The sequence below is a fragment of the Lampetra fluviatilis genome, chromosome 2 (assembly GCF_964198595.1).
Source record: "Lampetra fluviatilis chromosome 2, kcLamFluv1.1, whole genome shotgun sequence".
Classification (NCBI taxonomy): Eukaryota; Metazoa; Chordata; class Hyperoartia; order Petromyzontiformes; family Petromyzontidae; genus Lampetra; species Lampetra fluviatilis.
The window spans coordinates 26,326,447-26,349,959 of record NC_136276.1 but is presented as its reverse complement, the minus strand read 5'-3'; the positions used below and the strand labels follow the sequence as shown (position 1 = coordinate 26,349,959).

Genomic DNA, 23,513 nt, shown 5'->3' with positions numbered 1-23,513 from the left:
AACAAGGTTATTGTATCATTAACTTCATTGGCGATTTCAAGATTGTTGGTACAACCCAAGTTTTTTTTTACTTTACGAGCACAGTTCAATTTTTCGTCTGGGCCCATGAGTGTGGGTTGGGACAAAATGTGGACCCAGGACCGGTTCAGATATCACTCGCCACTGACGTGAGCCATGACCAGGGATCGAACTCAGGTTTGTAGCGTGGTGCTCGAATCACGACACCACACATATATATAGTGCGGGCCTATTTGGTTGCATTCTGCAATTATTCAGTGAGAAAGACTGGAGATTGATTTCCTTAGCAGCTGTAAAGCCGAATACACTATTTAATTGTTACATCAAAATAGCAATCTTTCATTTATTAAACTGATAAGAACAGATACTGCACTTGATCTGAGCCAAAAGGCCGAGAAGCAATGTAATCTGTCATTTATGTTTTGTAAAAAAAAAAACGTATTATGGCTTTGATATGTATGTAAATGATTTATAATATCGTGATGTAAAATATATTTAGGGCATTTGATAATACAGAGCTGCAAAGGTACTGCCCAAACACGTGCAATGTCATCCACACAGGATGCACATCATGGGAAACTCGGCTTCACGACCAATATCATCCATAATACAGGTTTTTTTTGGGTTAGATCGCGTAAATATATAAATGTATCGTTAAACCCGCCACCACCCCACACAGCCAACTAGTAAGGTTTGTCACGTAAACAGAACGTGGCCAATTCGTCACTAGTACAGCACACCGGTGTGTTGGAGAGCCAAGCCACAACATTGTGTTGGGTGGTGTAAGGTTTAGCGACACATTTATATATTTACGCGATCTAACCCAACACACTTGTATTATGGATGGGAAACTCTCTCTCCAAGAATGATAAACGAGTGCATTAAAAGCATATCCCGAAGTGTGCGTGTGTGTGCAGTTACGGTTTCAAAGACAACTTCAATGAGTCCCCCCTCCCCAACCACTACCCCTCTTTGTTGTGAGACTGACAGTTTCGCTTTGTGATTGGAAATAATTGTTTGATGGGGCGTCTAGAGTTTCAAACTGCACGTTTTGCCACTCGCTTTGGGCAATCCCGTGCAGGCAATCAGAGGTGGGCGTTGTTCCTCTGAGTCGACAACGTCTGTTGTTGTTGTTGCTGCTGCTGCTGCTGTTGCAGGTCCTCGCAAAAAAAGGAAAACTGCCACAGGGCTTTGCGGACGTCAAATATATTTAATGCTGGAGAGCGACTCTCTTAAGTACGTTTCTGATTGGTATTGCGATGCAGAGTGTTTAAAAGAGATGGACCCAATTTCAAAGCAGTATTTTTCACGATGGCAACATGTTACAATAACACAAAAAGTTACAAACGGTTTAATGAGTTATCTAGTTTTACTAACCATTTTATAAATGCTCTATGTGACCTGCTGTACGGACAACATCGAGACGATAGTTGAATTCGTCCCAAACGCCTCTCAAAGTGTCTTCTTCTCACGTTTTCCTCTGAGGTGCGTGGTCGCCCTGTGCTCTTCCCCTTCTATAAACAGCCTGTTTCCTCAAATTGTCGGTACCAACGACGAATGCTCTTTGACATTCGCGGATCAATGCCAAAACGCCGTTGAAACGCACGCTGCACCGCAATTACGGATTCAGTCTTGCTGAACTGCAGAACGCAAAACGCCTTGTGGTGTGGGGTCGCCATCTTGCGAATGACTGAGGCTAGGGGCTGTTTGTGCGCTGGGAGAGGCATCTCGCGGTAATAATTTGAAACTCTATGCCCCGCCCTATCTATGCCCCGCCCTCTTTATGCCCCGCCCTCGCTATGCCCCGCCCTTTCAAGTGGTAAGAGTTTCATTCATGGGCGGTTCGTGGTTGCAGAGATACAGCGATTCAAATCGGGTCCATCTGTTTGAAACACCCTGTATATAGTAATATATAAACTGTACTTTATTGTGCGCCGCGGTGTGATAGTTCACATAGTGGATTTTTCAAATCCAGTGGTCATCGGTTACAGCTCCGGTCAGAGCGGTTGAAACGACCGGTGCAAGTTTATTTAATCGCCCTGATTCTGTCCATTCAGCAGAATAAAATGGGCTCCACCAAACGCTGATCCATCAGCAGGTCGCGTGTGGTGGGGTAAAGTGTCGGCAAACTCGCACATTTCTCGGGGAGGCAGGCCACATACCCTTCAGAGGTGCCCTTTAGAGCTCCCTCTAGTGGAGGTCCTTCTGTCAGCAGTAGCCTGAACAAGTGATTGCAGGGCTCCACCTTTACCTGTGCATGCCTACCACTACTGTACTATGTTTATTTTACCAGGTAAGCCCCACTACTGAGCTATATAGCTATTTTACAGAAGCGACCTCGCTATCACAAATGATAGTTCAACGATGCGGCTTTTCATCACGTGAACATGCATAGCAACCAAATACTCTAAACGCGTGATGTTGATTGTAAATGTGGAGGGGGAAAACCGGAGGACCCTGAGAAAAATCCACGCGACCACAGGGAGAGAAACACGCAAACTCCAAATATACAGCAGGCATCAGGGTCAGAATGAAACCCACGGCCTCCTGTATATCAGGCGAGGTAGTTAAGATCTCGCCACCGTGGCGCCCCGATTAAGTGCTTACGCTACGCATTGCGGTGACGATAGCAAATGCACATGACACATGCACAGCCACACATGAGAAATTTCGATTTTCCGTTACGAATAATTGGCATAGCTGGCATCGGCCAAGCAGATAGGTGGCATATGCTCCCTGTGGAATCACCGTAGATTAAAAAAAGGCAACATCGAAATTACACACGCGCGACTGGCATTCGAAACTCACACTGAAAGTTGGGATGCTTCTCTCCCTTAGTTTTGTAAGCCTTAAATTAAATGCAGTTACGCTACATGTATAAGCAGTCCTTGGTGTTTATCACCCACATCCTTGCGTTGAAAATGATGTTCCTAAGATATTGAGAAACACCTTAAAGTGTCTACAGGGAGGGACGAACAATGACATGCATATTCATCGACAACTAAAAAGTGGAATATCCCCAATTAAATCCTATGGATTCTTACTTAAAAGAAGTGACCCAGGCAAGAACCAAATTTCAAAATAAATATCTTGAAGGATTTCTGTTCAGCCCTCCCCTTCCCCCAGCAACCAAACCCCCGGAGCCTTTAGTGCATCTGAATGTGACGCGTGCAACAGAAATTCAGAATCCCATCAGCTCCCCGAGTCGTGCGATCCGCACGCGCACAGCCGAGGAGGTCGGCGGCCCTTTGATGCCACCGGCTCTCCTGCTGCCCTCGATCCTCCTCTCGGCCCCGGCGCGCATTGCCGCGGGCCTCTTCGCCAGAGCCGGCCCTGCCACTAAGCGACCCTTGCAATTGCAAAGGGCCCCGTGGCCAGCAGAGGGCCCCCTAGAGTCACTGCTAGCGAGTGGGTGAAAAAAATCATACATCAAAGGGGCCTCCAGCCAAATTTTGCTTAGGGCCCCCAAAGGTCTAGGGCCGGTTCTGCTCTTCGCATAGGACACTTGCAGGAGAGGTTCCTGACTGTCGGCATATTAGTGATGCCCTTGGTTCCTTTCAAAGAGGGGCGCGCCCCAACAGGTTAACGTGCTGTGTTATAGAACTGTCCCTGTGATGTGCTTACAGACTCATTTAAACTTCAAAGGGGAATATTCGTCATTTCTTCCTGCTTTCTCAAGAGGCCTTCTTTACGGAAATATGATCTGATAAGTTGCCGGCAGGAGGCAGTCGTGGTGTTTATCTGCAATGGGTTGACGGAGGACTTGGTGAAACTGTGGATAAGTGGTGTCATCTGGCAAAAATAGATATGTATCATCCTTTAAGGTTCTACATTATAAGGTCGCACTCATCGCACACAAAGTGCTTGCCACGAATGAACCACACTACCTCGCTGATCTCGTCAAGGAGCCTAAACCATCATATGCGATGAACGTTAAATACCCAGACTTCTCACGTTATAACTACATTCACCATTATTTATTAAAACCTGAACATGTGGACAGAGTTGCTGAGCACCCTCCCGAAGGCTCGTTTTACATCAAGCGGCCAGCAACGAGCAGCACTATCAACGTTGTAACGGCCAAAGAGTGCAACAGGCTTCTTGAATTGAGCAAATGTTATTAAAGCACTGCAGTGCTGTGGTTCAAACAGGGTGGATGAGAGAGTCAATCTGGTGTACCGAGTCTTCAACATTTGGGAGAATATGATGTGATGATTTACGATTGGTTTATGATTGGCATGTCGTCATGCAGGCCTGCATGACGCCAATGTAAACATGGGGCCCTTCTTTTACAATGGCACAGAACCACAACCAGCTTCATCAGGCAAATCGCCTGACGAAGCTGGTTGTAATCAGCGAAACGTCGTACTCAAAGTGTAAATTAAGTGGGTTTATCTTCTTGGTTCTTTCGGTAAAGTCACGTAGAAGGGAAGTAATAAAATAATAAAAATAAAACATAATAAAACAATTCTCACGACGTTTCGGCTACAACGCAAGCAGCCGTCTTCAGCTGAAGACGGCTGCTTGCGTTGTAGCCGAAACGTCGGGTATGAAGGAGGAGTAGCGAGGAAACAAGGGGAAAGGGGCCGTCCATAAATGACGTCACGCACCTAGGTGGGGGAGGTCAGATATTTGTGACGATGTGTGAGGAGGTGGGGGGTTGAGAAATGTGACGTCACATCAAAATGCGCAACTTTAAATAAATATAGACAACACGTTCTAATTAATTAAATAGACTTTTTGATCAATGTTTTCTCCAACAACATCAGAGTGCAGCGCCACATTAAATACGCACTGCAATGACAATAGTTTAAAGCGATTTGAAGCATGTTTTATTTTTTGGGGGGAGGGCAGAGCTTTGTGACGTGATATTTGAGCGTCTGACTTTTTGTGACGCCGTGTGACGAGGGGGAGGGGTCAAAAATCGTCCAAAATCGCGTGACGTCATTTATGGACGGCCCCAAATATCGGATGGCTGTTGTGATAAAGCCGTGCGAAGCTACAACATTGTCAGGGTCGCAAGGCGAGACGAACCTACCGTGCGTTAGAGAGATGAAGAGCACCATCTATAGGGCGGTCGAGAGATGTTCACACAAATCCAATACTCCATAAGACTGAGATTACCTGTAATGGTGTATAGCAGGGGTCCCCAACCCACGGGCCGCGGACCGCTACCGGTCCGTGGACTGTTAGGAACCGGGCCGCACAGCAGCAGCAGGAGGTGAGAGCGGTGAGTCCACGCGTGGAACCCGCCCCCATTGTTTTATTATTCACCACTTCCGTCCACGCCTCTTTCCCGCACTGCGCACTTGTCACAGTCACAGTGTTGGTAAGCCCACAAGCTGCTAACCCCTAGTAGCCAACATGAGTAAAAAACAAACGTCGCTGGAAAGCTTCTTTGAAAACGGGGAAAGACCCAATGATGAACTCCCCCCCCCCCCCGGTCCATGAAAAAATTGTCTTCCATGAAACCGGTCCCTGGTGCCAAAAAGGTTGGGGACCGCTGGTGTGTAGTTTGGGTATTCCCATGTAAAACACAGTTATAACTGAAATAACATAGGACTGTGGCTTCATGGGACTGGGACTATTGGGATACTCTATTGGAATGGTGACTCACAGGTGAAAATGTTGACGAATGATATTGGTACGCCTACACCAGTGCTGTCCAAACTTTCGAAGTGGAGCCGTCGACCAGACAAATATTCAAGGTGCATCACAAAGGAGACGAATTGTTTTTGTAAAAACTAAATGGAAACTCAACATTGTAAAAATGCCTGTACGTGTTTTCTGAAGTAGAAAACGATTTAAACTTATAAAAATGAAATAAAATTGCGCTGCTTTGAAGTGAAAATGGTGGAAGGGCCTTCACAATAATCATTTACATTTATGTGTAAGGCACCTTCCACTAATGTCTCAAAGCGCCTTGTAAGAATTCGGATGAGGAACGGCCAATAGAGAGAGAAGCTAAAAATAATGAACTGTCTTCAGAAGATGTGGTTTCAAAACGTGACTTAAAAGTATACACAACGGAGAAACGAATTTCCTACGGAAAGGAATTCCACAACCGTGCTGCAGCCACAGCAAATGCCCTCTCATCCCAGGAACGCAGCCGGGATCGATGTTACGTACAGAAGGGCGGAGTCTGCAACTCTGAACGACTTTTGAAACGTAACTGTTTCTGATGAATCACACCACCATCCTTCCCACATGTTTAACTTGGAAGTGACTGTGCAGGGTAGAAGATGATGATGACGGTGGTCGGTGTTTCTCAATCAAACATGAAAAATAAAAATACATTACGGATACCCAAACATGCAGAACGTTGCACGATGGATCAGAATGGATGCCAATTGATGTCTTGTGTTTAAAATGAGGTCGTTACATTTTGTGTTGATGCATTACCGGTAATCGCATGAAGGTAAAAAAAAGGTGTCACCGGTTTGCCTCGCGCATACAATGCCTCGCAATAAACCCGTCGTGGCCACTTCTGACGTGAGAAACGAAGGCAGCTGGCATCGCACCTCGGATTAGCACGGTTGGCTACGTACGGTGCGAAATAAGTTTAACATTCATTACATACATACGTAATGTTTGACACACTGCACGTGTAATCCAGAGGTCGTCGATTCAGCTCCATCTCCCAGTGCTCCACCACTCCACGCTACTATGCATAGCTGGCGCAACATCACATCTAACCCTCAAGTCATTGATAAGAACTGATTTTTGCGTTTAGCTCTTGAACAGAGGCGGTTACTGCTTTGCGCGCCTTCAGATGCACTTCTGCGGCCGTCTGGAACGCTTTTCCTTCCAATATTAGGAAGCCATTGAGCTATGGACTTTTAAAAATCGATTGAAAACTTTTCTTTCGAACTGATTGTTGCGTCTAGTTTGTTGTCCTTTCCCCGCACCTCCTCCGATTATCACGATTGGCTACGTACGGAGCGAAATAAGTTCATCAAACATACATACAATAATCATAACGATCGGTTTTCAATACGCTCCCACAACTAAACCCCTGCTCAAAATCAATGGCTTAACAGGAAATACTGCAATTAATTTTGGCAACGTAAAACTGGCCACAAGAGGGCGGTAAGACCCTGGAGATGAGAACCAATTAATTCTCCACTCACGGGAAACTCGTAAAAATATACCTACACAGTCCCGCAAAGAGTGCCGTGTTCTTATTTTTCCAAGGCACTATGCACAGTAAGACGGGCTCTAGTTTTCACGTGTTTGTTTTCTCAATCACATGTTTTTGCGACTTGTTGAGTTCATCAGACACCATCAATGTTTATCGCTATGTGAATTGTTATTCTGGTGCATTTGAAAAACAACTGCTGAGTGTACCCGTAATTTGCACAGCTAAATTTAAACACTTATACTTATGCAAATGTCAAGAATTCTACGATTCTATTGCCTGCAATGATAGGCAATTTCCTAACCGTGTTCAGGCGTCGTTTAATGACCTTATTCTGTGCGGTAAATGTTCAATTCATCGTTACATTTGAACAATGATCATTATATGCACCTATTTAAGACTTCAATTCTGTTGCGTCGAAATGCATGAAAGCGCAGTTAAAGATCGTAACACACGATTAGTTCGTAAAACACTAATTTAAACATGGAAATGTGCTTTTCGCTCTTTATTGCAACCCCTGAGTCGTGTGTACAACAGGGCATGTGCCCAGATGCATTTCCGAACACATTGGCAGCACAATTCTCGTTAACGCAGTGATTAATGCCCTGAGACAGTTTCAATTTTAGACATTAACCCTTGCCTTGTGGACACCTAAAGGAACATGGAGAAATATAGCGTGCTTGCCAAATTAATACAATATTTAATACTACACCATCATTTATCATTGCACTAACTAGAATGGTTGCACTGGAGTTGAGAAACACTTAAAATATATACATATTCATTGTTTTATTAATTTGTTGTTGAAAACAGAGAACGACTACCTCCAAAAAAACATACGTCCTTAAACTGTGCCATTGAAGTACCGGTAATTACGCTGGACACCCAGGTTGAGGCACACGTATGTTTATTCAAGCTTGTCGGTACAGGACAGCACTAGAGGGGGTAGCGGCCCCCTCACCCGGATAACTGGGGATACACCCTAGCTAGTCCTGACCTACTCCCAAGTCCTCCACTAACGGGCTAGGGGAGGCTAACTGGCCCGACACTGGTGAGTCGGGCTACGGTCTCCGGAGTCCCAGGGTACTGACCCTGGTTCACGGAACCACGCCTCTGGCTCGATCCTCCGCAGCCCTTACAAGGGCGGCGTCGATGGGAGTCCAGGGCTTCTAACTAGAAGATCTTCCTTCTTCCTCCTTCGTTCCCAGACTGAGCCACGAGCTCTCTCTGTCCTCCCCCTTTATACCCCCCGTCAGGATCACAACCCCCCAGGCTGCCTGATGCGGACGTCGCTGCGGGCACCCCCCCCGTGTACTCCCGGAGCTCCGCCCACTGTGTTTATTCCCCGTTGGATCCCATGCACCTACAGCCCTCCCGTAACAACCCTACATCACTCCCCCCATTACAGCTCGCAGCCGTCCCGGCTGCAACAATTCCAATAAAGGAACATTGACCCCTCAACCCCGTGTGTGCCTCATTTTTTTCCAACAAAATGCAAATTGAACAACAACAACAAGAACAACAAGAAGAACAAGCACACCCCCGAAGGGAATGTCCGACGCACCCCCCCCCCCCGTATAAATACGAAATCCGTAAAAGCGCGTATATACAACTAGCCAGGAACTCCCCCAGCACACACAGCACACCCACGACACACAACGCACCCACAACACACACACCCTGCCCACACACACAACACAACACACACAATGTGGCAGGAGCGCACCACCGACGCAGCATACAGTAACCATGACACGTGAAATAAAAAAAAAATTCTTCTTTTTGTATATTATAAGAGTCTGCGCATCTTAGCGCGCGTCCTTGCCGCAGGCCCGTCACACGGGGCAACCCCGGACGGCGGACCATCCGGTGGCGGCTGTCCCTTTCGAGATGAGGTCGCGATTGAAGTGGCGCGACCGTCGGCATCACCCGTGTGGGTTGTAGGGCATGAGCCCGTCATTCCCGGTGCACCTGTGGGTGGGACAGCCGGCAACACATCAGGCGAGAGCAGCGACGGACCCTCCGAGTCGGTCGACCCCCCACATGCTTGGCCCCGCGCGTGTGGAGTGGGCCCTCGCACCGCAACAAACGGTTTTAGCCTAGAGGGGTGTACAAACCACCGGCGCCTGCCCCATTTGATTCGAACGCACTGAGGCCTCAAAACCTCGACAACCTCGACGGGGCCCCGCCACGGGCGCACGAGTTTAGAGGAGGTCGCGAGCGGTACCTGGGGACAGTGCAGCCATGCCCTGTCCCCCGGCTTCCACTGCAGCACGTGCGCGCGAGCCAGCCTGAGGCGTTCGTTCGCCTTTTGACGCCTGTCAGAATTTAGCCTCGCAGCATCCCGCGCCTCAGTCAGTTTGTCAAGGTTAAATTTAACGTGTTCATCCAATTTAATTTTACCCAGCGGCGCGGGGATCTGCAGCTGTGCCGGAACAGGTGGGTCGGGTTCGCGGCCATACATAAGAAAGAATGGTGAAAATCCCGTCGCAGCATGGGGAGCCAATCTGTATGCCGCTAGAACCCCTTGAATTTGTAAGTCCCAATCAGTCTGTGAGTCCGAGACTTGCTGCGACAACATAGACGAGATGGTGCGATGCAGACGCTCGACCATCCCGTCCGTTTGCGGGTGATAAGGAGAGGTTCGAATTTTTTTCGTTCCTAGGAGATCACAGACTTGTTTTAGGAGTTTCCCGGAAAAATTTCTACCCTGGTCGGTCAGCAACCGCTCCGGAGCACCTTTGTCCATGACATAACCCTGGACAAAGGCGTCGACGATGGCTGCTGCCGACTGATTTGGCAGGGGCCAGGCCATAGGCCAGCGCGTAAAATATTCGACCCCAGTAAGCAAATATCTGTTACCCCTGGGGGTGGCGGGGAATGGCCCCAGAATGTCCAGTGCGACCAGTTCATTTACTCGGGAGACCTGGATGGACTGCAAGGGCGGGTTCGACTCCCGTGCCGGTGGTTTGCGCTGCGCACACCGAGGGCATGCTGCCAACAGATCAGTGACATCCCTTGTCATGCCTGGCCAAAAAAAATTCAGCTGGAGCAAGGAGAGAGTTTTCTGGGTCCCCAGGTGGAGGAGGCGCTCATGCGCAGCCCACACCACCTTACCCCGTAATCCCGAAGGGACCACCAGCCGGTGACGGTGGGATTTGCTGTCCCAATGCATGAGCAACCCTGCGTGCATGCCCCAAGCGTCGGCCTCACCCGTCCCCCGCCCCCTCTCTCCGGCGCGACGACGCAACGCGAGGAGGGAGGTATCCTCCATTTGGAGGCGCCCCCATTCATTAACGGGCAACCCAAGCAGGGAATCTTTCCCCTGTTCCGCGATATCATTGGTGACCAATGTTTCGTCATTGGCGGCGGCCGCCAGGACCGGAACCATCATGTCCCCTGCCGGCTTGCAACGCCCAGACCCCAGGAGGCATGCGCATTCGGAGGCGGTTGGCATCCGTGACAGAGCGTCAGCGTTGGTGTGGCGAACGCCCTTACGGTAGGTGGTTTCGAAATCGAAATCCTGGAGGACCTCCAACCATCGGGACAATTGTCCCGATGGCTGTTGAACCTTCAGGGCGTACTGCAGTGCCGCATGATCTGTGCGGACGGTGAAATGCCGACCGTACAGATATGGGCGATACTGTTGGATGAAATAGACAATTGCCAACAGTTCCCTACGGGTGACACAATATCTTTGCTCCGCTGGAGACAACACCCGACTGCCGTACGCAACCACCCGTTCCACGCCGTCAACCACCTGGGAAAGCACACCTCCAATACCCGTGTTGCTCGCGTCGGTGTCGAGCAAAAACGGCCTAGAAAAATCTGGGTAAATCAGGGGAGGAGCCTTCACCAGGGCGTCCCGAAGGGAGCAGAAAGCAGCTTCCTCCTCCTGACCCCAGTGGAACCGAACCCCTTTAGATGTTAACGCGTGTAGGGGTTTGGCAATCGTTGCAAAATTAGCGACGAAGCGTCGGTAATATGATGCGAAGCCAATAAAACTCCTGACCTCTCCCACCGAGGTGGGAGTCGGCCAGGAGCTGACACACTGCGTTTTGGCGGGATCGGTAGCAATACCCGAGCGCCCTACGATGTGCCCCAAATAACGCACCGACTCGCGTAACAAATGGCATTTCTGGGGCTTAAATTTCAAATTAGCAGCCCGCATCTTTAGGAAAACCGCCCGCAACCTCTGGAGATGTTCATCAAAAGTTTTACCAAAGACAATAACGTCATCCAAATAAATCAGGCACGATTCCCATTGCAATCCAGCCAAAACCAATTCCATCAATCGCTGGAAAGTTGCCGGCGCTGAGTGTAAGCCCATCGGCAACCGGTTGAATTGGAACAGGCCGTGCGGTGTACGGAAAGCAGTTTTAGGCTTAGAATCATCGTCCAGAGGAAGCTGCCAGAATCCCGAAAGTAAATCTAGTGTGGAGAAGAATCGCGCTCCCGCCAAGGCGTCCAGCGATTCGTCCATCCGTGGGAGCGGGTATGCGTCGGCAACCGAAATTTTATTAAGGCGCCGAAAATCCACGCAAAACCGCAACGAGCCGTCCTGCTTTTTAACCAGGACGATCGGCGCTCCCCAAGGGCTGGTGGAGGGAGAAATGATGTCGGCGGCTAACATGTCATCAACAGCCGATTTGACATGGTCCTTTTCGGCGGGACTTAACCGAAACGGATTTTGGCGAATTGGCGCGCTGTCACCCGTGTCAATATGGTGACGCAGCAGGTGAGTGCAACCCAAATCATATTTATCCCGACTGAAAACGTCGGAAAATTCCCTCAGTAGCGTTCTAAGCTGTTGGCGCTCTGAATTTGTCAGGTCCGTCGATCCCGCACAAAGCGCGTCGAGCCACCCTTCATCGCTGTCCGAATGTGGGAGCATTCGGGAAGCAGTGCCAACATGGTTCGCGACAGGTTCCTCGCAGGGTACCGGCGTCGCGTGAGCGAGCACCGTCCCTTGAGGAACCACCACTGTCTGCGACCCCACATTGAGGACCGCGATGAAAGGGTCCTCGTCCCCTCTTACGACGGTCTGGGCCGGAATCAAATGAGGTGCACTAACCCCGGCCCTAGACGGTCCCAGCAAAACACCCTGATCCCCTACGCCCTTAGCGAAGGGCTTACGAAGTTTCAGAGGCACTAGCATTTGAGCTCCCGGCGGCACACTAACTGTTCTGACGACGAACGCCGGTACCGTCGCGAACGCCGTCCGAGCCGCCGCAGGGGAAGGCAGGAAGGCCATGCGTCGCCCTGACGGAAGCTCAATGCATCCTTGGTCGATCAAAATACGAATTGGCATTTTGCCTAAGAAATCCGTCCCCAGCAGGCACGGAACCGCCAGCGAGGAGGAAACGAAAATCGGCCCCGACAATTTGATGTCCCCGATACAAATTTGCGCGCGAATCTGTCCCATGATGCCCAGAGAGCCCCCGTTAGCGGCATAGAATGGGACGTTAACCGGCAGTAAGGGCCGGCTTTGTACAGGCAGAATATTGTAAATTAACTCCGAAATGATTGTCGCCGATGCCCCCGTATCGACCAGGATGCGTACCTCTACCCCGTCAATGTGTCCGACCACGGCCGACGACCCTGACGACGCGGCTACCACGCGATGGGCCAAGACGGACCACTGTTTGGGCTCGATTCGAGTCCCCGCAGTGATCCGCGTTGGGCCGTCGCAACGCAACATCGGCCCCCCGTTCGTTGTGGTGCGAGAGTGTGCAACGGGTGGGTGCTTTGGCCAAGCATGTGTGGTGCCGCGACTCGCCGGATCATGTTGCTGGAGCTTGGGAAGAGGAGGGCCGGCGTCCCGTCGAGGCGTCGTCCCGCGCTGTCGCGGAGAGCGGCACCCCGAGGCGACGTGGCCCCGGACGCCGCAGTTGAAACACCGCGGGAGCCCCGGTGGAGACGATGGGCGGTTGAAACGGCTTGACCCGTCCCGGGCCGACCGTGCTTCTTGCGCCTGTTGCCGTCGATGGTCGACGGCGAAGAGCTCCTCCGTCGGAAGGGTGGCTGCAGCCACCGCACGCCCTGCCGATGCCCTGCTGGCTTTCCGCCGCAGGGACAGAAGGTTGGCGTGAAGGAGGCGCGCCGCCTGAAGAGAGGTCATCTCAGCGTCCTCCTGTGCGACGACAGCGATGTCCAGGTCGTCTGCCAGGAGGAGTATTTTCTCCGTGACCATCGCGTCCACGCCATCGTCGTCCATACGGGGAAAAGCCGTCTTAGCCAGCGCTAGGAGGCTCGTCCTGTATGCCAGGGGCGACTCCTTTTCACCCCGCTTGCGCTCGTAGAACTGCTCTCTGCATTCTGCTGAAGGTCCATAGACCCCGGCCAGCAGTTGTAGCGCCTTCGGCAGAGTAGACCGCTTCTCTTTCGGCGCCGATGTGAGGGCGGCGAGCGCGTCTGCGTCGAGGAGCGCCGGCAGCGCGCAGAGGGCTTCATCGTCGGACCACCTTGCCATTTCTTGGTGGGCGATGAAGCGTCGCTGGAAGCCGCCCCAGTCGCCCTCTGCACCAACAAATTCTTTCAGCGGAGGCAGCCGTTGTTGCAGCGCAGCGTTCGCCTTGGAATTCTGCAGGCTGTTATTCCCGGGACTCGGCTGTGCGTCGGCGCGAATGGCAGATGGAATCGCCTGTCGCCGATGTGATGACGCTCCCTCCGCCGGTGATGACGCAGCTGTCCCAGCGAGAGCGGTGTCGGACCCAAGGTTGAGCCCGGCCACGCCCTCTGCAGCTGCCGTAACGATGGCGGGAAATTCAAAGTTGGAGTCTTCAGAAATGGCGGGAAGGCGCTCAGGTCGACGACTCCCCTCGCCCCGTGGTGGACCACCAGCCCCCAGCCGCGTGATGTTTTCCAGCGTGGCGGCAGCGGCGTACAGTAGCTCCGCCAGTCTCTCGTGAGCCAGCCGTAGCGCGTCTGGCTGCGGCCCCTCCTCATGCCGATGCCCCGGTAGGAACGCGTCGGCCCCCGGCTGCGCCATGTCTTGGTGAGCCGTCTCGGGCTCAATGACTTCAGCAGTGTCCTCCTCCGGTACTCTGGCTCGAGCTGTCTGGCGTGTTTCCATGTCCGTAGTTCTTCTGACACCAGATGAAGTACCGGTAATTACGCTGGACACCCAGGTTGAGGCACACGTATGTTTATTCAAGCTTGTCGGTACAGGACAGCACTAGAGGGGGTAGCGGCCCCCTCACCCGGATAACTGGGGATACACCCTAGCTAGTCCTGACCTACTCCCAAGTCCTCCACTAACGGGCTAGGGGAGGCTAACTGGCCCGACACTGGTGAGTCGGGCTACGGTCTCCGGAGTCCCAGGGTACTGACCCTGGTTCACGGAACCACGCCTCTGGCTCGATCCTCCGCAGCCCTTACAAGGGCGGCGTCGAGGGGAGTCCAGGGCTTCTAACTAGAAGATCTTCCTTCTTCCTCCTTCGTTCCCAGACTGAGCCACGAGCTCTCTCTGTCCTCCCCCTTTATACCCCCCGTCAGGATCACAACCCCCCAGGCTGCCTGATGCGGACGTCGCTGCGGGCACCCCCCCCGTGTACTCCCGGAGCTCCGCCCACTGTGTTTATTCCCCGTTGGATCCCATGCACCTACAGCCCTCCCGTAACAACCCTACACCATTATAGAGCATATGAATGCCCACCCGTAATTTTACTGATTCTGTCATATCTCAGATTCTCAGCAGGATGCTGTGGTGGCGAGATGTTAACTACCTCCCCTGCTATACAGGAGGTCATGGATTCGATCCCGACCCTTGGAGTTTGCATGTTCTCCCCGTGGTCGCATGGATTTTTCTCCTTGTCCTCCAATTTTTTCTATGCACATTTATACATTTCCACATGATAAGCCACTTCGTTGGGCTATCACTTGTGGCCAGGTCGCTTCTGAAAAAAGCTATATAGCTCAGTGGACTTTACCTGTTCAAATAAAATAAAATCGTTTAGTTTAGGGTTGGGCCTGGATTGTGTGTGCAAAATGTATAAAATGTTTACTACTACAGCATCATTTCTCATTCCACTAGCAAGCAGAATAAAGCATTGTTGAGAATTTGCTTGATCCTGTCAGATCTCAGACTCTCAGCAGGGCTGGGCCTGGATTGTTCTTGAATGGCAAATATCACGCACAGCTGGTATCATAGACTGGGGCTAAGTAGTGGGCAGCAGAGGGCAGGAGAGCAAACACGCAATTATTGTACGGCGCTTGTGTGTCACCACATTTAAGCTCCCCGTCTTCACCAACCGCCACTAACCAGCGTGGTGAAGTATGGTAAAATGACCCCTATGACCCGTGCGGGGTGGAGAGAGCCTCATCAAGCAGTGGACTGACAAAACGGCTCTATAAATATATAAATACACGTAATAAATCTATGATGCAGTAATTAACAACGTGCGATTTCAATTTCCAAATTATATATTTTTTTATGTGTTGAATACGATGAAATAACTGGATTTTATAAAGCAAAGGTTAATATTTCTTTTTTATCTGAAGCGACAAAAAAAAACCAATTCGAGATGAAAGTTGTATATATTTTGGGCCGGGAACATTTTAGCAATTTTCCTTTTCTTCCGGTGGCTGTGACTGTCAAGGGGATGCTGTGAAGAGGGTGGCTGGCGCCATGGCAACATCTGCGTCACAAGGGGCCTCTCGAATCGGCACGGAGTGGGCCTCTCCCCATCTCCCTCACTTCCCCCCACCGCTCCCCCCACCGATCTCCTACTGTTGGGGTGACTGTCATTGAGATTTTGAATCACTTGGAAGACACCACCAGAAGGAAAAAGATACTGTTTTTTTACGTACGCATGACCAATAATAACATTATCATTTAATAAACACATTTTTTTTACCAGGTAAGGCCCCACCAATATGCACACAATTCTAGAATAGTGTCTATATGTCTGTGAACAAACTCTTCTGCATTGGAACCAATCTCATTGGCTCTTGTAAGCCTGGATTGTGCTCCCGATGGATGGGTGACCATCACACGCAGACAGGTTTGTCGTGTGCCGTGCGAGGCTATAGAGAGCAGCCGAAGGAATGAGATGCTGGGAAAATGTAAATATACGCATGGCCAACAATAACATAATTTAATCACAGAATAGTGTGTAAATGTCTGAGAACAAATCTTGTGGATTGCAACCCATCTCATTGGATCTTGTAAGCTAAGCGGATTTCAGCCTGGATGGTGCTCTAATGGATGAGTAACCGGAATGCACACGCAGGTTGTCTTGGGGCTTGCGAAGCTATGCAACAAACACGTACTCAAGCGCAACCTCCCGCGTTCGCGTTCGAGACTTGTAAGCGGAGTTACGTAGTTCCTCATAGTGTACACAAGGTGGTGCCAAATTTCGATATAAAGCTTTCGTGACTGCAGGGATTCATATTCCTGGTTCTTTCGGTAAAGTCACGTAAAATGGAAATAATAAAATAATACAAATTAAACATTATAAAATTCTCACGACGTTTCGGCCACAACGCAAGCAGCCGTCCTCAGGTGAAGAAACAGAGCTGTCGGAAAGACAGCGTCCTAAGATACAGAGCTGTGGAAAATACAGCGTCCTAATGATTAGGACGCTGTCTTTCCGACAGCTCTATTTCTTCACCTGAGGACGGCTGCTTGTGTTGTGGCCGAAACGTCGTGACAAGGTGGTACCAGTTTGTCATAAAGACGGGATATTCAGGTGTACCTCGGTTAACGAAGTCGATGTGTTCCGTGACGTCGCCTCGTTATCAGAAACTTCGTTACCAGAGGTAGATATAGCATGGGAGGTCTAGGGATGCGATCCGGGACATCAGAGAAGGGGGGTACAATATGAAAGCGATGCTGCACAGTAGCCTTCACTTTGCCTGCTTGGTTTAAAGTTATCTTTAAGGTGGACTGCGCTAACCCTAACGAACGCGAAGTGGTACAATAAAAGCGGGTTGCGACGGAATCACCGATACTCGCTGCTGATATTAGCCAATCAAATGAAGGGGGCGTGTCACATTATTACTTGATCCATGGATCGATTGGCAATTAATCGAGAAGGCGATTAATCCGCAAATTATAAATTATGATTAACCCGGTGTTTTTGCTGGGTTTTTTTATGGATCAACTGATCGCAATCATTACAATGAATATCGATTTACGATCCACAATACCATACTTAGGCAAAACTTTGATCGGCGATTTTGTCGGGTGTACGATTTTATCGCTCTATTACAACGTCACTTAACTTTGCATCTGTCCCGCCTCTATCCACCGTATGATCTGCGTTTTAGTTTCCAAAGAAATAAATTTACGCTGTAGGTCCCCCCCCCTCCTCCCCACGGAAGGCCACGCACACTGGGTGCTCGTTTGGGTGCCTTTAAAGGGGGTAATAAGACCATACGATCACTTGCAACAACAACAACCAAAAGACACGAAAAAAATGCGTTACCAGCACGAGGAGATGGAGCAGTGGTGTGCGGGAGACGGTGGCTCATGAAGCTCTTCTGTGATTGGCTGCTGATCGTGTAGAGCGAAAAAAACTCCGCTCGGTCGTGATCACATGGCGTGGGCGCAGCGATGTTTACATCGCTTTACATTTTATATTTTAATGTTTTCCAATTTTGTTGTTCTTGTTGCAAAAATAGGGCGGCCTAAGGCTTCTCCATGGCCGACTTCGTGATGAAGAAGCTTCGTTCCCCGAGGATTCATTAACCGTGGTGTTACTGCATGTAATGTAATATCCGGCCACAGCAGCTACAGCCTCGGCATCAGAAGGCGACCTTGCCGCGACTACCTGTACACCTGGTGCCCATTGTCTGGTGCAGACGAATCCCCCCCCCCCGGCCCATAATTACACAATTATCTTTGATATTACACATGTATATATAATTACAATATATACTATTCTTCATGTAAAAAAATCCATGTTATCTATTTTTTTATCCATAAAAGCCACACTGAGGCATAGGATTCGTTTTCAGGAGGGTCCTGCATTCCATTTTTTCTTTTAAATGTTTTCAGACAATTAATGAGTGTTTCTCTAAATTATCAGAATCAGAATATATATTTATACTGGGGGAATCGGATGAGCTATAAAGCTCTTTCACAAGTTGGAGGAACCCAAAGGTCCCAGAGAAAACCCACGTGCGAGAGGGGACAGCGGTTTATCCCCATAAACGATGGAAACAGATGGTGATGAGTCTATTCGCTGTACTGCCTTCTCCTGGCGAGCCAGAGTATGGCACCTCGATGCCTACGGGAAGGGCGTTTCTCAATATTCGTGCAGTGATCCACCAATTCTAGATTTGAAGCTTTCGTGACTGCAAGGAATCATATTCTTAGGTTTTTTTTCGGTAAAGTCACGTAGGTAAAACATCAAAATTAATGAAAATAAAATAAAACAAAAATCACGACGTTTCGGAGGCAACACAAGTCTCCGTCATCAGGTGGGACCGTCACAGCCGAATTAGCTGCATCAAGTGACTTTACCGAAAAAAAACCTAAGAATGTGATCCACCAACCCTGGCCACAACATTGCTGGATTACAGGCTGCGTTAATGAAGTGTAAGGTGCATTATTTGTTGCATTCAGCATCCTGCGACTTTTGATCTCGTCTTGTACAATTTGCTTCACTATGCTCGTGTAGAAATGCAGGACAGAGCCAATTCCCCAATGTAGACAAGTGACCATTGTGTCGGAATCTTGTGGGCAAAAATGTTCCTTCACTTGGAAATCTTACTTCTGCTCATCAATTGAAAACGTCTCAGGAAATTGACGATTTCACAAATGGCCAAACCCCCATCGGACTAGCTCGGTCATTTTGCACGTCCCAGTATTTTTGTACTAAGCAAAATAATTATAGCTCACGGATTGTTCATAATCTGCACACTCGGTTGGCATCTCATTCCCGTCTGATTGACATCCTACTCGAACTTGTACCACAAACATTCCTCGTAATGTACACAAGATGGCACTGGTTCTTTCTAAGGGAAGGATTTTCTTTTTCTTCCCTAATACACAATGACTGACAAAGTAAGTAAATTCCGTGTTCTGTTAAATTTGTGTAACAAACGTGAAAAAAAAACATTGAGTCTCATCACGCATTGCCTTACACGCGAAATCCGGTCATCCACGGAGCAACGGTTTTTGGCTGGCCATCGAACAAAGGCGGTCACCGCATGCTTTCAGATGCGCTTCTGCGGCCGTCTGGAACGCTCTTCCTTCCGATATTCGGAAGCCACTGGGAGCGACGCATTTTTTACTATAGAACTGCTTTTTGTGTTTAGTCGTCCTTCCCCCACACCTCCGATTAGCACAGTTTGGCTACGTACGATGCTAAAGAAGTTCATACATTGCCGCCACCACCCGCCTACGTCTGGCCTGGATATATCCAATTTTCTTAATGAGATGAGTGTGGAAAGGAAAGATGGAGCCAATTTCCGCTGTGGAAACCTGGGGGCCATTTTAATGAAAGTCAGTCACGCAACACAGCCCAGACACCAATGCACGTAACGGCTATTACTATTTAAACGATAAAAAAAAATTGCCATGTAAGGCCCACTGAGCTATATAGCTCTTTTTCAGAAGCCACCTGACCACAAATGATAGCCCAGTGGCTTATTATATGTAAATGTATCGCAGCCAAATACTCTAAACGCAAGTCTTTAAATGTGAAGGGAAAACCAGAGGACCCGGATAAAAATGCATGCAACCACGGAGAGAGAGACACGAAAACTCCTAATAAAAAGGCGTCAGGGGCGGGATAGAACCCACGACCTCCTGTATACCAGGCGAGGTAGTTCACATCTCGCCACTGAGGTTATGCCGAGCTGTAAAACCAGCGCGCTCGTCACGACCTCCAGTGGAATGAGAGTGATTAAGATCCTTGAAAAATTAAATCCCGACACCAGCGCCGGGAATGATCAATCCGCAAAAGCGTGACAAGGTTGCCCACGTGGCGCTCTGTCGAGGGGTCGTCACAGGTCACGTGGCTCTCTCGGTCACTTTGGTCACCTCCACAGCGAGAGAATCCTTAAATTTTAACAAATGCTGGATTCAATAATTCGTTACATTTCATATCGAGGCCTCATTTCCGGATGTTTCGGATTAGTCTTAAACTTGGGGAGCGCATCTCCAATATTCTCTGTGTACCACAAGTCCTTGCTTAACGCGCATTGTTCACGCAACGCGTTTTCGCTATTACGCGTTTCTATACTTTCCGCACAACGCGAAGCGCGCACCGTTATAACGCGGTTTCTGAGTGGTCAACGGCAAACGACTTTCTTGAGCTGCGCAGCTGAGCGGAGTGATACAGCACGTTAAATAGTGCAGTGACGCGGCGGCGTACTCTCAGTTGTCGCTCCATCTCAATGTGTGTGTGTAGTGCATCGTCTCTCGCCAAACTGTATTGTGATTTATTTATTCGAAATTGTTTTCGCTTAACGCGTCATCTCTTCACGTGGCAATTTTTAGGAACGCATCTACCGCGTTAAACGGGGAATTAGCAATCACTGTGTAGTTTGTGTGCAAGGCTGCAACGAGGAATCATCGGATCGATTACTCTCGATTGGTATTGATTCTGAAGGCTTGTGATATTTATGGCGCACGAAATGTGCATGTGTTAGGATCAACATTTTTTAATCCTGCAAATTATATTTTAATGTGACATTTGAGCTAATGGGACGAACACAACAGTGAGTGCAGGCGAGATTGTAAAACACGAGCACAGAAAGTCGATTTCGTAATCGAATCGCGGGCCCAGCATCGCGACACTTAATCTTGTCGCCGAGATGAAACGCGTTCGACAGAATCAGCGTCTGTATTTATCCAGGAGAAATCCGATGAACTACGAAGCTCCATTTCACCGATGTCCAGTAGACAACACCCATCCCGAGTCGACGGAGCGAGCAGGTGCAGGCTTGGAATATTAACATCCATCGCAGCATCGGCGACTTCTGGAAGCCTTTAATGCAGCAGTCGTGCGACCGTGGCTGATAGTTATCTGGGTTCAAATCGAAACGACAGTAGGGGGTGGCGGGAGAGAGACGAGGGGGTGTGTGTAGGAGGGGAGTATATTTAACATATTTGAACGTTTTAACACCCGTTTTATTGCCAGAAAGGTTCAAGCCTTTTGCTTGAGACTGGCAAAAATGTCCCGAATGACATACCTGTTGACACTGGTGAGACAATGCCATGAAGAAAGCTGTCTCTGGTGTAGGCCAATCAGTTTCAAAGACAATGCGTGTATTATTAGAGCATGTTGAAAAACAAGAATAGGTTTAACCCTTTCTGGCAATACAACAGGTGTTAAGATGTTCAGACACCGAAAGAAAACCCTTTTTGCAAGGAATCATGTCTTCATGAACCGCACGTACTTGTGGTGAACATGCAAACAAACATGTTATGATAATATATTGTCTTTGAAACTGATTGGCCTCCAGCAAAGACATGTTTTGTTTGCCACAAGTACGTGTGGCAAATGCAGACTTTATGTTTATCTTTTGCAGACAGGGTGAAGCCTATTATTTTTGTCATAATTATTTTTTAACATGACAAAAATGTCCCATATAACAATTCCGGATCTCAGCCACGGACAGCCCCATCTGAAATTAATCCCCTATTATTATTATGATGATGATGATGATGGATTCTAAAGGTGGCCGCGTGCGGTGTGGCGGCTGGAGGAGAGGGGGTAGGGGAGGGGGTGGTGAATCGTCCCACAGGCCACAGAGGAGGCCGCTGCTGCTGCCCCTGTCACGCGGCTGGAGGCGGGCTCTGTGCATGCGCAATGTGCGCCGTCTCCTCCGCGCTTTATAAACTCCCCGCTCCCTCGGCTGTCCCGCCACAGCTCGGCGGCTGCTCCTGCTGCTCCTGCTCCTCCTGCTGCTGCTGCTGTAGCAGTAGCGTCTGCGATGTCCCAGCGCCAGAGCTCTCAGGCATAGCCCGTGCACGAGACCGGTGAGCGAGTGTCCGTGCGTGTTGCCGTTGTATCGTCCGTCACGTCGTGTTGTTCGGTAGAGATGACACGCGTACTCACCCCCAACCCCCCATACGGGACGCATTGCCGGATTTTTAATCAGTTGCATGCGTTATCGGTGTACACATTGAAATGATTGATAGCCTTAAACGCATTTTTCTTATAGGCATACCTCCAAAGGAACGTATCTCTTTAGACTGGTACGACAATCATCACGGATCAATTACGTAGAGCATGGCACGTGTATGTGTGTGTGCAATCATTAAAATGTGTTACGCGGAAATCTATGCACGTGTATACTGTGCAGAGGACACTGCGGTCACGGAATTACGAGAACAATCGAGGAAACATCGTGTTAACCCGAATGCACCCCATATCCTCGGCAGAACGAAATATATAAGCAAGCGTCGGCCCGGTGAACAGCGCGCGTGTGCTGTGAGTTTAAGCTAGGAGGCGAGCAAGGAGATGGCAGTGCAGGGCCATTGATTCTTGAGTCGATGTCTCGGGAGCTTTGAGTGTTGCCCTCTCCGATGCGGAATTTCTCCCCAGCACTCCGGCTCGTCTGCAAGTTCCAGATACTTCGTGGATGGAATTGGCCTGGGGTCTTGAGGGCCCGCCGAGGCTTTCACGGGTACATGCAAGTCTTCGGCGCGTGTCAATATTGACGCACGACCTTGAAACAGATTACGTTGTATATGGCACCAAACGTGCCGTGTGAGCGAACATTCATTAGTGCACGATGTTTCAGGACACACGTGATTTCTAGGTTGAATCGTGCGATTACTGTATTAGCTTATGTATCCCATACTGAAATTCTGTTATCGTGGACATCACCACAATATTATACCCACTATAATGCTGTTCACAATGCTGTCATCCGTAAGCCTTTGAATTTAGATTCGCTCACACTTATGTGTATACGTACGAGAGTGGAATATAAGTGCATGCACGTAGTGGCTGGTGTTTGCCATTCAATCAACGTATAACCCCTGCCGTGGGCGGATCGTCGCTATTAAATCTTGATAGTGTAGTTGGACATTAACCCGACAGCAGGCGAGGCACCCTGATGGATGCTCGGCAGGCAACGATGATGGCTCGGTAATAGCTCAGCAAAAACAGAACACGTTTTCGATCGACAAAGGAGATGCGGATTTGTGACTCCATCGCAACTGCGCAGCCTTCCCTTACATGAGTTAGTCGCCGTGGGAATTTAAACAAACAAAAAATGCTAATAGCGAAATCGCTATGAGCTCTTTTCTTTTTTTCAGAAGCGACCTGGCCGCAAATGATAGTTGAACGAAGTGGCTTATCGTCACGTGGAAATGTATAGCAGCCAAATACTCGAAACGCGCAATGCTGATTCTAAATGTGGATGGAAAAACAAGAGGGCCCGGAGATAA

At 49.3% G+C, this 23,513-nt stretch overlaps 1 protein-coding gene and 1 pseudogene across 3 annotated transcripts in view; one reads left to right on the top strand and one right to left on the bottom strand.

Moving 5' to 3' along the window:
- LOC144944675 (neurensin-1-like) overlaps positions 1–23,513 on the top strand; it is a 286,366-nt gene that overhangs the window by 242,693 nt on the left and 20,160 nt on the right. The window contains exon 1 of one of the 3 annotated variants that reach the window (XM_078873043.1): positions 21,880–22,094. The exons of the other annotated variants lie outside the window; for them this stretch is intronic. The gene's annotated coding sequence lies outside the window, so the exon portion shown is untranslated. Of the gene's footprint in view, positions 1–21,879; positions 22,095–23,513 lie in introns of those variants that run through there. 3 annotated transcript variants of the gene reach the window in all.
- On the bottom strand, positions 251–421 carry LOC144947221 (U2 spliceosomal RNA; annotated as a pseudogene).